The 14920-nt window shown below is 36.9% G+C and overlaps 1 long non-coding RNA gene and 1 other non-coding gene across 2 annotated transcripts; one reads left to right on the top strand and one right to left on the bottom strand.

The window, feature by feature from the left end:
• The first annotated feature begins 221 nt into the window (after positions 1-221).
• trnat-agu (transfer RNA threonine (anticodon AGU)) lies at positions 222-295 on the top strand. The gene has a single exon. It is a non-coding gene; the product is annotated as a tRNA-Thr (tRNA).
• A 6013-nt stretch (positions 296-6308) lies between these two features.
• On the bottom strand, positions 6309-7548 carry LOC138242946 (uncharacterized). The gene is made up of 3 exons (XR_011191826.1): positions 7412-7548; positions 7068-7106; positions 6309-6924 (listed from the first exon to the last, which is right to left on the bottom strand). It is a non-coding gene; the product is annotated as an uncharacterized lncRNA (long non-coding RNA).
• Positions 7549-14920: the final 7372 nt, after the last annotated feature.

Here is a 14920-nt window from a genome sequence, read left to right as displayed (position 1 = left end):
ACGGGAAATCCTGGCTCCAAATCCCAGCAGTCCATCGCCTGTGTTGCACTAGACACCCTGTAGATAATCAAAAGATAATTGAGCTCCTTGGTAATGAAATTGGCGGATAAAAGCCATTTCACATCCTTTCTCAACTTGCTCAGCGAGCAGGCTCACCGCACACCGAACACAGATATGACAGAGCAGTGTGTCCAAGTGGCTGTAAAAGGCAGTACTTTGCTGGCGCCGTGACTTAGTTGGTTAAAGCGCCTGCCTAGTGAACAGGAGATCCTGGGTTCAAATCCCAGCGGTGCCTTTCTTCCTGTCTTCGCCCACCGTTTATTGTTACAGACAATATGCTTCTGCATTATGTTTAAATGAAGTGTTCATTTCGTTTTTGGCACAACTTGTTTTTCAAGAAATCCACACATTGCGAAAGATAAAATGCTCATCTTTCTTAGGAATGAGTAGAAACCGAAACTTCTGATCCGTAATCAGACACGTTATCCATTGTGCCATTGGCATTTGCATCGCATTCCCATGCAGCACCACATTGAGTTCAGAGCCGCTACTAGTAATACTGTACATCGCCCCGGTCAACATTTTCTCAACTAGATTCATGTGTTTTGTACGTGTGTCTAATTACTACGTCTTTCATTATGTCTGGTCTAAAATAATGTATCTTTAAAACAGACAAAGGGTTTATGAGTCTACCTGAAATTTACACGCGAAGAAGATATCGCGTTTAAAAAGAATACAAAGATGCCGGCGATAGAAACCGGAGCGTCTTAAGTGCGCGCTATCACTGAACTAAACTCCCGATCGGTAAGTTTGTCGGCGGGTTTTTAATTGTGTTAGGAAGAGCAAACAGTCAACAGTGTACATTTTAAAGGTCTAAGCAAAACAATCAGACTTGAGGATTATTCAGAACAGGAGCCTCTACTTCTTTGTATACTGAGCTTTCGGGTGAACATCAAAGTGAAAGACAAATTCGCAATTTTCACTTTTTGATTAAGGAACAAGAAAACACCATTCTTTGAACTGGATTCAAACCAGGGAACTTAAGAAATACTCGCTACTTTTTCTACAGTCTTAAGAGCTAGCAACTGAGCTATCGAGAGGTCGGAAAATAAACGTTTTGTCACACGCGTAACCCGATGTAGTGTAGTGTTCCTCTTTATTTAAATCCCAGTTCGATATCAAAATACTGACTCCCATAGTCTCGTTTAGTAGAAGAAATGGACCAGGCTTCTACTCTATAAACGTCCAGAGTTCTTATAAAACATTTGAAGGGACATCAGTGCAGGCAGAAATTGACTCTTTTTCTAGTGGGATCAGGATCACATAAAACCTTTCTTTTGGAGTGAGAAGAGGATCATGGTGACACTCAAAACATACTTGCCTTTGCTTCTTTCGAGGACGAATGGATTATTGAGCTGCAAACATCGGAACATCGGATCAAATCTCTCCCTTACTGCAGTTGCTTCTTTGAGAGTTTCTTCAAATCTTTCAACTGAACGTCAATATCGAGGGATATTGACGGTAAAATCTTACGGATTTTGGTTTTCTTTTGATCGAAATCGTATTAAAATTCGAGCCTCTTTCACAGTTGTATAATACTTTCCCCTGCGTCCTCAGATAAAAATTCTAAATACCACAAAGTTACAATATATGGAATAGCATTTATTTTTAAATGTATTTTACAATTTGCATTTATTTAGAGCTACATTTAGTGATAGGTAAAGATAACATTGCTAATATTGATGGAGTAGAAATGTAAGATGAATTTATGAGCTAAAAGTCTTAAAACGCCTCCTGTAACAGCTAAGGACTCATAGCAAGATTTTTTTTCTAATCCAAACTTTGCTATTGCATTGCGCATTATGTAAACACGACCAGTTCCTGTTTCTGGTGAGTGCATTTTTTCCAAACTAAAATTAACAAGAACATTTTTCAAGATGCGCCATGTCCCAAAACCGTTCATCAGGACTGCTATTAATATCAGGTGAAAGCAGCACAAAACATAAATTTAGCCTAAATATTAAGAGACTATTGTCTGTCAGCTACTGCTTTAAGCCATGTTCAGCCAACGATAGAAATGTAGTGCTCTACTACAGTAGCAACAGACCGCAAACCCGATTTAGGAACAGAACACAAGTCAAAGGCTCAAACCGACAAGAGTGGGATTCGAACCCAAGCGTGCGGAGCCCAATGGATAAACAATCTCCGCCAAAACTATTCAGATACATCAGGATCGTACCTGAACGTGACTGGACTTTATTGGATTTTAGGAAATTTATTTCAGCGTGGTTATTTTTTCTGCCTGTGATTTCGGAAAGAAAGACCCAGTATTTGTTCACCGAAATATTCCGTGAGTTTGTTGTGGTTTGAGAGGAGTTTATGAAGGTAATAAAGGAGGGAGAACACGCGAATTGTATAACCGCTGAACCCGGACACACAGCGTCTCCAGCCTGTGTTGGAGATCTTCCTGCTTTAGTTAAGGTTATTGGAATCGGCGGTTACTTTGGGGGTATAGCGCTTTTATCTCTCTTCTCTGGCTAAACACTATCTACTGTAAAGTATAGAAATAGACAAAAAAGTTAAAATACTTCAGTAATGCCGAGCAGATAGGAAGGTTTAGTAAAATGTTCTGTAAATCAGTTTCCCTCGATTTCCGAACTCTCTGTTCGTGCTCTGATATAATCTCTCTGCTCCTGCCGCTGTCACTGGGAGAGTGACTGCATTCCGTAGGGCTACAGGTTGATTTCGCAATACCACATTTAATTAAAGCTGATAAAGTTTCCATTTATTTTACACGTATTATAACGTCCCTCAAAGAGAGATTTTATCAGTTACATGCAATCGATATTTTTGGCTTTTTGTATGGGACCAGAAATATTAAAAAAGAAGATCTCATGAAGTATTGACAGAATCTACCTTTACCGCTCAGTAGCAATAACATTGCCAATATTCATGGAGTAAAAATGTAAGATGAACTGACAGCTTTATCTGAGCTAAAATAGTCCTAAACGCACCCTGTAACTGTGTTAGTATTCATAGCAAGAAATACTCATTTTCACCCCCAAACGTTGTTGGATTACGCATGTGAACTTTACTGGTTTCGGTAGCTTCTGGTGAATGTAGTTTTTCCAAACTGAAACCTATTAATAGAATTAGAAAGTAGCAATTATCCACGTTTGTGATTATGTCACTTCTCTACTACAACAGCATCGATAAAAGACCCTCTGAAAGCAGTGAAGCTCCTCAGTGTCAGAATTGTGAGAACATTTTATAATCCGGAGTGAGGGCCACAGCAAAACAGCAGAAATTGCAATCACTATTTGCCAATGTATTCTCTCATGCCATGTTCAGAGGGTGATATTTAAAAAATGGTACAGTAAAATTTCCTGAAGTCCAGGATTTTGATAGTCCCTCATATCTCAGTGTCAGAATTTTGAGATGTTTTTATAACCAGCTGGTAGGTTCATAGCAAAAAAGCAGAAAGTGCAATCACACTTTGCTCATTCTCGGATAACCATATATTTTCAAATGCCATGTTCTTAATGTCCCATTTAATACTGCTATATTAACATGTCTTGTAAAATGCAAGTATAGGAGACTTTTAATGATCAGAAGGCAAGGTTGTGGTAAATATGCAAAAAGTGCCAGTGAATTCACTGCCTTTGTTTTATTTACTCATTTTCTAACATGCCAGTTTGTGTTATTGTGAGTTTTGAAAATTGGTTTTCAATTTTCTGAAATGTGTTTCATACAAAAATGCAATCTGCAATCACTTTTTACTAACATATTCCACTTTTCTGAGGATATGTACAGTAATCCATCCAAATTAGTACATTTAAAAAAGACTATAAAGAGCCATCTACAGGCAAAAGGCGGCATAATATTACATCAGCAGCATTTAAGGTGGAATGAAAAACGCAAATAAGAAGCTGGCAAACAAGAAGCCAACTTCAGCCTTGTAAATGTTTACACATCACATCATATGCAATCTTGACATTAAACAATCTTGGTTCCCTTAAGAGGAAAGCTGTCTTACACTGATCGCATTCCTTATTAGGAGACCAAGGTTGTGAAGACAATCTATCATTTCTGTTCCTCCAAGGCATCAGGAAAATTATTACGCTAAAGTTGGAAAACACACTCCGAATGGCCCGTATGTTTGATTTCCGCAATCCATTTAGGCTACAATAGCCAACTTGGCACTTCTCCAGCAAAGATAGAGAAGAAACTCAGTTTAGTGAACTACTGGTGTATTCAGCACACCTTTCTCCAGCACCCATCAGGATGACCGAGTGGTCTAAGGCACTAGATTTAAGGACTTGTGTCTTTCCAGCTTGCTTGGGTGTTCTGGTCTTTGAATGGAGGTGGAAAATGGAAAATGAGATCCTGAAGTGGAGATTGCAGCTGTGGGAGAAGGAGTTGGGAGCAGGAGATCGGGGACAGACAGATCGTGTTGGACACGCTTCCCTGTGAAGTCACTGCAGAAATAAAAGAAATGGACACGAAACTGAAGCTGTCAGGTCAGTAGGGTGACTTATATGAAGTCAATGCCTGAGTGTTTATAAACAGTGTCTTTAACTGCTTGGTGAGAATATAATGAAGAGATGCAGAATGAAGTGGGAAAGACGTGTTTGATATAGCAACGGAATTATCAAAGTGATTATCGTTAAAAACACAATTTATTTATGCATTATATATTTGTTTATAGTACATAGTTTAGGATGAGTTGTGTTTAAAACATTTCCAGGCAGCAGGGTGGCGCAGTGGTTATTGTTGCTTACTCAAAGCACTGGGGCGCTGGATCTGTAGCTTTTTATCATCCTAGGAAGAGAATATTCCAGGATCAGTTCTTACCATTACTCCGTTTCTAATAAATTTGTAAATAGCATAGCCGAATAAGAGGATGAACCTTTGTATTCTCCCGTGTCAAGTTCTGATTCTGAGAAATGGGGCTGCTATCAATGAGAAGGAGAGAAGGATTCTTGGCATCTCTACCATATTATTTATTCATTCCCAGGACCCTGGCTACATCACAACAGTAGCTGTAATACTGATTGATAATACTTATTATGTTTAATTATGATTGAGAACAAGAAGACATGTTGGAAGAGAAGGGGTCGGTATCTCTCTTGTTGCGGGAACTGAACTGTCTGCGATAGAAACATGGGGGATTGATAATATTACTAATTATATATAATATACATCCAAAAGACTACAGAAACTAAAATTATCCTGCAGCTAGGATCACACCTTCCCCTTTCTCGTAACGACAGACTACTGTTCTTCTAAATTCTCTCTATTCATTGTAGGTTTCATTTTACACTTCTCTTCACCTATCCTGACTTCACACATCCTGATTGGCCTCTTTCTGGCCCCTGCTCCCACCCCTCACTCCTCCTCTCTCGCTGCTTTTGTTTTCAGGCTACATTACCTTTGCTTACTACCATGTCTTTCTCACACCTGAAGTGTGAAATGTTGTGTTTTCTTCTCTTTTCAGCATGGAATAAACCTATTACTTGTTCCTTCGCAGCCTACACATGCTGACACAGCTTCTTCACACACCTGAAGAAGGCTCCATGGCCGAAACGTTGTGTTCCCTTTCTTCTTTTTTTCAGCATGGAATAAACCTATTACTTGTTCCTAATTATATTATTGTTGATTATATAGATTATATTGTTGCCAGTGGCCTGGGGCCCCTCACATACCCAGTTATTGTCTTTTATGGGGGTGCAATGGCCAACATACATTATTGATTAATAATAAACAAGAATACTGAACATATTTCCTCCAATGATTATAGCAACTTTATAAACTATTGCAACTAGTCACTTTATAAATAAAATAATTACTAATGTATGCATTCCATACATTAAATTTGTACTTGTGCCTTTTTGTAAGATAACCCAGCAGATAATTATATTATTTATGATAGCATTATCATAGTATAAATGTAATTATTAACACAATTATTGATGTTCTTCCTATTCTCTGTTGATAAGTTTTGCTCCATATTGGTGGATATTCAGTTTTTTTTATGAGCCCAGTACTTGCATTTCTCTTGCAAGGTTTTAAACTCTACTCAAACCCCAACTTCAAGGTCTTTCTCTGCATTTGATTAAAATTGTGTACAATATTGTACAAATGCAGTAATTTGACTTTGCTGATGTGTAGATTGTTAAAATAACTACTATCCGGTTAAAGATTAGAAATATAATTTGTGTGGGGGATTCACTATGGCTTTATATTTATTTTTGTTTTAGCATGGGGTTCAAAAATATAAAAGCAATGTATTAGCACTGATCCAACAGTTGAAACGTTTTTGTGTTCATTTATTCAATTATTCTTACCTTCATCTTAACATATGACATCTACTGTACATAAAAGAACAGATGTTAACATTTTTCAAATTGTATCATCTTGTATATTAATATGCAGGTACTTTTTATTTGTGGTGGGGGTAATGCGCTTTTGAACCTGACTGAAAGGCCTTGTCCTCTTGTCCTGTGATTTCAGGCTTGAAGGCCATTGCTCTCCTTGAAGCTGGGGAAAGGGCTCCTCTTGAACAGCAGCACAGTGAGGAGGAGTGGGGCTCCAGTCTGTTGCAGGAGACAGAGCTCACTGCCGCAGAAGGGAAAGAGACACTCAGTGAGCAGCACACAGAGAGCAGACAGAGTGTCAAGGATCTGGACTCTGTGCCCATGATGAAAACAGTGCCCGAGAGTGAGACACCTGGGTTGTTAGTTTATAATGATTTCACAGAGAATGTTAATTTGGACACTAACAATATTACACAAGGTTGTAACGGAATGGAAAGGTTTGTGCTCTCTGTACTAGAGCACAAAGAAGAACTGGATGTTTTCAATCTTACAGAGCAGCACATGGAGCCCCAGTTGATTGACCCTGCAGAGCAGCAGACTGATGCACCTGTTGAAGAGTTCAGTACTACGTTACAGCACCCAGAGCCAAATAAATTGAAAAGTCATTGGCACACTAATAAAGGGGAGAGAGCATTCAGTTGCAGTCAGTGTGAGAGGAGTTTTAGTTGCGGAAACCATTTAAAAACTCACCAGCTTATTCACACAGGAGAGAAGCCTTTCAGCTGCAGCCTGTGTGAGAAGAGAGCTAGTCAGGTAGCCTATTTAAAATCAATATTTGTTTTTAATTTATTCACACAAGAGAGAAACAAATTAAATGTAGTCAGTGTGTTAAGAGGTTAAGTGTGGCAAGGAAGCTAAAAACCCACCAGGTTGTTCACATAGGAGAGAAACCATTCACTTGTAGCCAGTGTGGGAAGAAATTTAGCCTGGCAGGCAATTTAAAAGCCGACCAACTAATTCATACAGGAGAGAAACCTTTCAGCCTAAGTCTATGTGGGAAACATTTGAGTCAGTTAAACAACTTAAAAACTCACCATCATTCGCACAGGTGAGAAACCCGTCAGCTGCAGTCAGTGTGGGAAGAGTTTTAAAAGACACCAGCTTTATCACATAGGAGATAAACATAGGATAAGACAATACACAGAAAGCTAGAACTGTACAATGATGACTTGATCTCCAATATTCTCTAAATCCAACCATTACATTTGTTTTCACAACAGTATTTTTTTTTATATAAATTGACATGTTCTGATCAAAAATACATTTGCATTACAAAGATGTTTTTTTTCCCCCAATTAATATTGCAAGCAGTTACTTATGGACATCGAAAATTGTTTAGTTTCTTGTCTAAAAAATTTTAACCATAGACTCACTCCTCAATACTAAGTACTTTTACAACAAAAATGTGGATTTCACCCACTGCAGTAAACTAATTTGAAACTCAGTTGTATATGTATTTATACACAGCAAATCAGCTAGTGTTAAATCCACTCAAAACTTTAACAGCTCCACATTCACCAGAGTTAAATTAGCACTTTCTAAATACTTCGAGCCTAAACTGACAGTGTTAAACTCTGAGTGTCATTTTCAGAATTCTCTGTGTTATTTGTACACTTCTGCAGTGTACACTAAGTGCAGTGTAAAGTGCTCACACTATCCAGAGTTTTTTTAACAACACTGTGGTGTCAATTAATTGACACTATTAGTGTTAAGTAACACTGAATAGGAGAGTGAATACAAATTCTTAAATTTCATTTTCTGTCCCCTTGATTTGTGTGCAGTATATTTAAAACCACTAAAGTAAAATGCTGTTTAGTTGTATGTTTTCTATGTGTGAAAGTTAACCTATAAAACAGGCAAACACAGGTAAAGTCCACTTTAAAATGTTTTTATATGTGAAAAAATGGTTTAAACATTTGTTTTCGGTGACTTTTATGCAAGTGGAACAAAAGTTTTAAAAAAAGACTTAAAATCTTAAGTAAATCTTAATTCCATGGTGAAAGGTAAGGAGAAGAAGCACGTTTAGGATGTGCAGCCTCCTCAAGTGTGAGGGAGAGAGGAGCAATGAAATAAGGCAAAGTAGACCATAGGATGGAGCAGGTAGAATAGGTAAACAGCAGGTGAGAATGAGTGGGAAGATATGTTCCAAATTTTCACAAGCTTTTCCCTATTTCTCTCAACAACAGACTCATCTCCTTCTAATTCATCTGCGTTATTTGCAGATGTTGGCTTTTCATATCCCCCACCACCTCAATGTGGACACTCATTCTCACCTGCTCCATGCCCATTCTCACCTAATTGTCTTTTGTTCTTCTTTGCCTCATTTCTTTGCTTTCTCACTCTCCCTCCCAGCAGAAGAGGCTACAAAGCCGAAACACGTTTGTTCTCTCTACCTTTTACCACAGAATGCATCTTTACATGCTCCATTGCAGCCAATGCAGGATTGCAGATCCCTACTCGAACATCTAGCTCTGCCTTCTGCAAAAGGCCCTCATCCAATCAGCATTCCCATAAACAATAACACAATTACATTTTTCTACAAGGACATATATGTATAAATCAAATTATAACAAATATAAGAATAACAAATGTTTTCATCACTACCATATGTACCCTGAAGATCAAAAGGCTTTCACAAGTTCAAATCCTCAAATTTCAGAACATCCCTTTCCTCACTTTCAGTCACTTGGAAAGCATGGTAATGTTCATCAAGGTGATTTGTGAAGAGCTTGTCCACCAAAAAATAGATGGTGTTATCAATCATCAGTATTTTATTAATTTTGCAGAAAACTGGAATTTCTTGTTCAATCTTACTGCAAATTACAAGTTCTGGTCTGTACTATATACCATCGATTTTGAGTAATTTGTAGTGTACACATTCTTTTATAAGGTCAGTTGAAGAGCTTGTGCCAAACCAATGCCACTAGTAATTAAAAGAGAATGTCATTGGTCCTCAGTATGTCTTACTGGTAATTTTTCCCAATGATACCCAACATCCATTTAATGTTTCTTAGCAAGTGACTTTGTAAGGTTCTTGAAGTTTTTAAGTGTGGTTTTAGACACTTTGTTTGCCCTCAAACCCCATAGTCCGTACATGTAACAAAGGACTTATTATACAGCTTGGATAATGTACCATGTAGTGATGCTTTGGGATTAGGCTTCTCTCTGGATACAACAGTTTAAAAAGTTTATGATGGTCAATAATCAAATACTTCAAATGTACAGTCATACCTTCAGTATGAATAAGGGAGAAAACTATAATCATTATTTCAAACCACAAATTCCAATTTTGATTTCCTTGATGGACAAACTCACCAAATAATAGAGGAATGTTTTTGACAAGGCACCAAGTTTGTATAGCATTCAGCCCAATATTACGACCTGTGTCTTCAAAGTTAACATTTGTAGGACGTTTGTTTTATGCTCTAAAAACCCGTAATCAAAGGAGTAAATTCTTAATAACACATCTGATTTGAAAGTTTTCTGTTAGATATTCAAAAAGTAATTTCACCTCATACTGAGCCACACCCACGAGAAGCTAATGCATGATGTCATGGTGAGTAATTGTCACACACATGAAAATATTGTAGAGTTGAAGACTGATTTTTTTTTCACATCATAAACTGAATTGGGCTGTGGGTCAACTTGAAGAGACTGCCAATGCATTTCAAAAATGTATTTTCCCCACAAGATTATTTTGGGGTCATCCTCTGTATAGTCTGGGCATCTCTCTTATCAATCAAACAAAGGTGACAAAAATAATTTCCAGCAAAAGATTCTGTAAAATCAATAATAATGTGCATTCCTAAATTATCACCAGTAATACGAAAGATGGTACCATATATTCTGTCAGTGGAAAAGGGAAGATCTATATCATGACCTTCTAAAGTTCTGGTATCATTTAGCAATGGTACCGGTATAACATCAAAAACATACTTCTTAAGGTCCTGAATATAAAAAAAGCGATATCAAAAGAATATTCATAACAGCTCAGTTGAATTTTGGTGGCACATTTCCAAGAACAAAGTAAAGGCACCCAATCTTCTGATCCCCACGTTTAGAGCCAAGTGGATTAGTGGTTTCAAAATCATCCTAGTTGAATTTGTAATGTGTGGCTCAGTTTTGAGAACAGTGGACGAGACTTAAAGTAACTTCCATCACAAAAATCTTGGTGTATGACATTCTCTAAGCAACTCATAAATCTAAGAATTCCAGCACATGAATTTAAATGTTTCCAAAATGGGGACACATAGAAACGTCTCTCTCATGGGCACTTGATCATAAGTGCCAGTTTGCCAATTTTGGCAGCAATCATATCTTACCCCAAGCAATATTTATCAATTCCCCATTTTTTTCTGTATTGAAGTGGGTAAATGGCTTCTCGAAATTTGCCAAACTTTTCTGTACTGCAGATTGACTGTTATCATCTGTAGGTAAAGCTCAGAGTATCAAGTAATAGGTTTATTCCATACTGAAAAAAAGAAGAAAGAAAACACAACGTTTCGCCGTGGAGCCTTCTTCAGGTGTGGAAAGAAAACACAATGTTTCAGCCCTGGAGCCTTCTTCGCTCCACGGCCAAAACATTTTGTTCTCTTTCTTCTTTTTTTCAGCATGGAATAACTTGTTCCTTTGCAGCCTACGCATGCCGACGCAGCTACCCACCTGAACTACTAAAGCTCAGAGTCATGCTATGATTTAGAATGCAGCTCACATTAAAAATAAAGGCACAGAATAAAATCAGCATCACTCTATAAGAGTTAACAATACCTCTTTTGCTGCAGTGTCATCTACATCAAAGCTTGTGTTGGCCCTTCTGGGGCAAGGCTCGGAAAATCTTAAGTCGGTATCACTGGATGAACGGGACAATGTATCCATGCAGGAACTGGGAGTCGAATGGCCAAGGGATTCAAGTTCTTTAAAAATAAATAAGGCAAAAGAAGAAAATGAGAAAACTATTGTTTTAATGAAAACAATATTCATTAGGATCAGCTAAATGTGACTCACCCTCATTACTATCTTTGATAGTTAAACAAAGGTTTGGGTATGATTGAATTAGTTCTTGAAGTGTGTCATCTTCAGCCTCCGTTAGTGTGTCATCATAGATGTGTAACTCCGCATCAGGCATCAGTTCAAATTTCCTGTACACTGAATATACGTTATTATTAAAAAAAACACCAAATACCACTTTCAAAACAGAATACACATAAACGCATCAATCATGTTATCATTAAACAACAAATATTTTTTATCAGTAAATACTTGCCTTCACTGAGGAAATCATCATGGGAAAACCCTGGTGCCAGTCTTATATACTTATTTAATTTCTTTAAATTTAAATCTTCAGCTGCGTTTTCTAAGCAGACAAAAAATCATGGAATTATGCAATTGAAAACGCATCAGTTATGGTAGTAGAGCCTACATCACGTGCTGGTCATACAGCAAGCGGTGAGGTTGATAAAGGTCTTAAATGCAGAGCAATTTTACCTTAATATCTTCGAAAGCTAAATGTCATATTTAGAACGGTACTTAATGGACATTTTACTTTGGCTGCTTTTAGGATCAAATAATAGTGTATCTAGCTTGGATGACTTGCTCTACAGGAGATAACTGGTTTTAGTACTCAACGCAGCATCGTTATGTAATGTAAAGCTTCCACGCTCGAGAATGCTCCGGCCTGCAGTAACTTAGAATTTGTTAAGCATTTATTGCATACTATCAGATGTTTAATTTTTCTGTCGAGACAAATACACGGAAGGACAAAGCGAAACTAGCTATATAACGTTGTGAAAACGTGATGGACTGTTATATATGTGACGACGTTCAATAGAAAAATATCTCGTTCAGTAGCAAACACTGTATTTAGCTAAGTTACATAACGTTGCTAAATAGAGTAGAAAAACAAGCTATCCACTGTACAGAAAATCTTGCAAACTAATTTCACGACTTTACTCGATCCTAAAACCAAATAAACAAAGTAAAAGTTATTATTGATAACAGTTTTCGAAATGGCATTTAAATTCGAAAGACATTAAGTAAAGAAAGAGCACACTGCATTTAAATTTAAGACCTTGATCAAACTTACCGTCTGTTAATGACCAACACATGATACAGATCGTGCTGGCAGCGTCAACAGGTGTTGTATTTAACGCTAACATTGTAGCTTTTTTCAACTGAAAGCCTGTACGGAAGCCCGTTAGTGACACGGAGAAAAAATGCGTTTTATGTAACCTCGTTTCAGTTTAAATTGAATTATTATTTCGTAAATAATATTGTATAATTTAGTAATATATTGAAAAATATTTGCAATTATATTACCCCATGCAAATACCATATTCATTTATTGACTATAAAGAAGATTACGAGGCTGACGTTCTCGCGTTTTTTCGTTCCACCTTAAATGCTGCTGCTGTGATATTATGTCGTCTTTCGCCTTTCGGTCAGTACTAATCCGGATAGAATATTGTAGACATCTTCAGTGGAAGGGAATATCCAGATAAATAGCGACTGTGCAGATTGTATTGTTTGTATGGAATACATTTCAGAAAAGCGCAAACCAATTTAAAAAGCTCACAATAACACACATTTACACTGGGAAAAGGTGATTGCACTTTATGCTGTATTGCTATGGCCCTCTATCCTGATTACAAAATCGTCTCACAATTCTGACACAAATTTTACTGTACCATTTTTTAAATGACCCTCTGAACATGGCACTTGTTCTGTACAAGTCGATTGATAAAACCCGGCCTGTAAATGTTGCTGGAGAATGTAAAAGAAAGAAACAGCTGCAACCACAAGAATAACAACAAAAAGGTCATTTTGTTATTTAATGTCCTTTTGAGACATGCACTGTCAATGCACACAGGTACATGCTTGACTTCGTTAGAATGTGGACAAATATGTTTTGTTGAAAGTGTGGAAAGTTTTAATAACTTATTCCTTTCTTACACGGAATAAAAGAACAGAGTCTTTATAAGACAAAAACAACCCAGTGGGCAGTGATTCGTCCAATATACATATATATAATAGCGAAAAAACAGCTATATGTATATATACATTGCCGCAATGTATAATTAACATTGAATTGCAACGGTAATTTCGACAATATTAATAACTGCAGTAACAGATGCAGCCATTCAAAACAAGCGGGGTATGCTGCAGTATAACACGGTGGGCGTGTCGCAGTATACCGCATCATACCGTATGCAACTTAGATTATGTTAATAGCATAATCACCTTGTAAAACCGCCAGCTGGAGCTAATAAAGGTTAACCTCTCCTGTACAGCATTTGAGCTGTCACCAGAAAACGTCGGTTTCGAATCCTGATCACTGCTGAGGGACAATCTTTATTCAATTAAGAATTTAAGTTGTATACTCTTTAGACTTTTAAATTTAAACAGTGTATTACAGCATGTTAAACATTAAACATTAAAAAGGCGGTATATTTTATAAAAGCAAGATTGTTCTGTTGGACAAAAGTACACAACCTACCACCTTTATCATAAATATTTTAATTATGCAGGAATATTTTATGCATCAAAGTCTTTACCGAAGATATTACTAATAGTATTAATAAAGAATGACCTTGAACAAGCTGTAAGCTAAAAGTATTACCCTGGTCCAAATTCTTTGTAACCGTCTTTGTAAACGAAAAGAGTTTATTTTTTCATTGACAAAAAGTAACACCACAGCATTTAGTTGATCCGATCACACATTCGTTTCCAATCATACAAAGTAATTCTCGAGAATCTCCGATTCACCATGCCTTTCACATGCTCATAAACGATATTAATTTAGGAACATAAACATATTACTGTATGTAAACTGTACTGTATATTGCTGGTCTTGGTAGTTTAAAGAAAAAATACACACCAGTATTCCATTTCTCCCTAAACATTTTAAGCATCAACGTCTTACATGTTGTTATTTGGGAAACGTTTTTACGTGCTCCTTCTGACCATATTAGGATTATATACTTTGTGAAAAGTGATAGTCTTTTAACCTTTTCTGTGAATTCGCTTGTTATCTAACAAATGCATACTTTTAGAATTTGATTAACAGGGAATATAATATGGAATTTCGTATCTAAAAAAATTAATAATGATATAATTATATTCATGTACTGTCTGGTGGAATAAACTGAAGAGGTTAGTTAATGCGACATGGAATAATTAAGAATTATCACCTCTTTTTACACTTGAGAACAAATGAGAACATTGTAAGACTCTGATGCTTAAAATGTTTAGGGAGAAAGTGGAATACTGGTGTGTATTTTTTCTTTAAACTACCAATACCAGCCATATACAGTCTGTAATGTAGGGATTTCTATATGTCTTTATTTAGTGGTTACATTAGTGACAAAGGCTAAACTTTTAGCTTCAGTAACGCATACGCCGTATGGCATACATGTTTGTTTTGGGTTTTGCTTGTTCACATATCTTCCCTTTTTATAAAACGACATGGTTGAAAACTGTTCCAGAGCCACTGTTGTTTCATCAGTGAAAAGTACATCATGAAATGCCTCTCCCTGTTCAATCCTCTG

The sequence above is a fragment of the Lepisosteus oculatus genome, chromosome 14, assembly GCF_040954835.1.
Source record: "Lepisosteus oculatus isolate fLepOcu1 chromosome 14, fLepOcu1.hap2, whole genome shotgun sequence".
In the NCBI taxonomy this organism is placed as follows: Eukaryota; Metazoa; Chordata; class Actinopteri; order Semionotiformes; family Lepisosteidae; genus Lepisosteus; species Lepisosteus oculatus.
The sequence above is the reverse complement of the archived record's forward strand: the minus strand, read 5'-3'. Positions and strand labels throughout refer to the sequence as shown.